This window comes from Schistocerca piceifrons, chromosome 3 (assembly GCF_021461385.2).
Source record: "Schistocerca piceifrons isolate TAMUIC-IGC-003096 chromosome 3, iqSchPice1.1, whole genome shotgun sequence".
In the NCBI taxonomy this organism is placed as follows: Eukaryota; Metazoa; Arthropoda; class Insecta; order Orthoptera; family Acrididae; genus Schistocerca; species Schistocerca piceifrons.
In genome coordinates this window covers 837,968,392-837,971,413 of record NC_060140.1, presented here as the reverse complement: position 1 = coordinate 837,971,413, position 3,022 = coordinate 837,968,392, and the positions used below count along the sequence as shown (strand labels likewise).

Sequence of the window (3,022 nt, the reverse complement as noted above, 5' to 3'; positions counted from 1 at the left end):
CATCATACTGACATTGACTCAGTTCACTACCTTACAGATGGTTGTGCTGGGCAGTACAAAAATAGAAACAGTTTTAAAAATTTGACTGAACACTTGAGAGACTTTAATTTGAAGGCCCAGCACTCTTTTTTTGCAACAGGTCATGGGAAGTCAATTTGTGATGGCCTAGGAGAAACTATTAAAAGAATTTTAAGGAAAGCCAGTCTACAGCTTTCAGACGAAGAACAAATAATGACACCAATCGATGTGTACATGTTTTGTGAAAAAAATATTGAAAACATTCATTTTCACTTTATTGACAAAAAAGAAGCCGATTTGCTATGGTTAAAACTAGAAAACGTTTTTCAGCAACCCGAACCATTCCTAGAACAAGAAGTTTTCATAACTTCAAACTACTTCCAACAAACAACCTTGAAATTAGAAGGACTACAGATAGTGTAAAACCCTCCTTAGTCTTTTCTTTCCATTCTTCTTCTGATTGGGTTTGTGTTGAACCATCCATAAATAGCTATTTGGCTGCAAATTATGATGGTAACTGGTACTTTGGACTGGTAAAAACAATATTCAATGATAAAGAAGATGCAGAAATTCTATTTCTACATTCTTCAGGACCAGCTGCATCATTTTATTGGCCTGAAAGAGAAGATTCTTGCATAGTGGCTTTGGAGCACATAGTCTGTGTAGTAGACACACCTCAATCAAGCGGCACTGGAAGAATGTATTACTTCAAAAAAGACTGTATCAAAAGAACTGAAAGCTCTTGGATGAAGTGGAAAAACAGTTTGATTCAGCATTAATGTTTATTAAAAAGACAAAATTACTCGAAAAATTCAATGTTTCAAGCAATCAGTTGGGTTATACATAAGTGTCATAAGTAGACTTACTTTGTACATAATTCTTATGTAATCTACTATAATTAATAAACATGTTAAAAAGCCATCATTGTTTTTGTTTTATCAAGTAGCCTATATGTTTAAGAGTAAATTAAAACAAATTTGAGCATTTATCAGGTCTGAGACTCTAGATATTGCAATTCTTATAAAACAAAACATCCGTTAAAAAAAAAAGAAAAAATACACATATATTTTTTTCATAGAAAATATTAACATATTTTAATAGTATCATTTATATCTTCAAATATGTATAATAAATAAACTTGCAGCAAAAATTCATGATGTTATCTAAAAGAGTTTTTAAGATAAGCAATTTTAAAGTTTTGAATACAAATTAAATTTACCATTTCTGAAGGTTCAGAAAACACAAAACATAAAAACTTTAAAAATTTATTAAAAAAACTATGAGAGAGAAAGCAAAAAAATTTGCAGGTGCTGTCAGGATGGTATTAGAACCATTTGAGCCAAATTTCAAGAAAATCTAAGGAGGTGGGTGTAAAATTTATTTTTATTGGGTGATTTGATATGGAATGACCCCCTTCCCAAGAATCACATGGGCTTCAGCATTCGACATCCAGCCTCCGCAAGGTGGAACTTCAACAAACGGACAATAAACGGAATTCATGAAAATTTCCAGCCTTTAAAAGACTGCCGTACTGAAATTCTATTAACATCAACTACAGTCCAAATCTCCGCAGAAGCAGCAGGTATTTTACAATACCTGTATGATTATAATTTCAGGTTTTAGTTTGAGCTTTCTCATCAGATTATGTCTCACGTTGAAATAATTTACAACCAAACGCAATCTTGGGAAATTAGTGCATTTAAACTTAATGAATATATAACGAAGTTCAAAACTGTTATTTTAGAATTAACAAACTCGAAGTACTGTAAGAATCCTTCAAAGCCGCTCATGGCAGAAACTAAAAAGTGTGTGGTTGTATGTGTGATGACATACTGGGCAGATAAACGTATAGTGAACACTTAGTAGCTGCTTCATTGTTAAACAAGAAATTGTTCACTAGTTTTAAGAATGAACATCCTACAGGAAAGGTAGTACTAACTGAAATGTGTCCAGTGACTGACAAAATAAACTCCAAACTGAGCTAAACGAATTCAGTTGCAGGACTCATACTCATGAATATTGCAAATTAAATGAGCTGCTGAAATTTATCTCGTAAAACAGTTTAGATGATGATGAAATTACGAAACTTATAAAAATCCTCTTGACAGTTTCCATGTACATAGAGGCAGGACATTGTTTATCATAATTGAAAAGAATAGTAAGAACGGGTATGAGTTCAGGAAGATTAAATGTGCTTGAAGGGCTTTCCATGGAGATAAATTTTCTCATTTATCATCCAGGGATCAAGAAGAAAATTATTGAATTAAAGTAAGAAGAATGGACTGTATTTTTAAATGAATAGGTCAAATTTGAGCTGTAACAGTTTAGACTAAACTAAGTGAAAATGTTTGTTTTTGTTCTTTTAAGATTTTATCGAGTTCTGAATAATTTTCTACGTAGATGTAATTGTTTCCTTCTACATAAGGAAATACAGAAGCGTCCGATCTTACCCGTCAGCTTTGACTCATGACGTCACAAATATGGCGGAAACGACCATAAACGACAATTCCAATATGGCGGATATAAAAACATCGCATACGTACCATAAACACTGAAATACACAGGTTTCACAAAAAGCCTAATGACTAACGGGACAAGCGTGGAAAATTGGGGGTTTTTGGGTGGGGAGAAACTAAATATACACAAATGTAGCCACCGACCGCCATACAAAACCACGCAAAACGACGAAAAAAATCAACATCACGAAACTGACCAAATACCAAAAAACACATTCTTATCCAGAATCAGACACTTCCCTTGACCTACATAGATCTACAGTATCTCCCGATCCCATAAATTAGGATCGAACACTTCCCTTGACCTATATAGCTCAACAGAACCTCCCGATCACATCCCCCGATACAAAACTCAAAAAACACTTCCCTTAAACCTACATACATCTACAACAGCTCCCGATCCCATAAATTAGGATCGAACACTTCCCTTGACCTATATAGCTCAACAGAATCTCCCGATCCCATCCACCAATACAAAAATAAAAAAA

At 33.8% G+C, this 3,022-nt stretch overlaps 1 pseudogene; it reads left to right on the top strand.

Annotated features, from left to right (window-relative positions):
- The first annotated feature begins 1,446 nt into the window (after window positions 1-1,446).
- On the top strand, window positions 1,447-2,290 carry LOC124789104 (annotated as a pseudogene).
- Window positions 2,291-3,022: the final 732 nt, after the last annotated feature.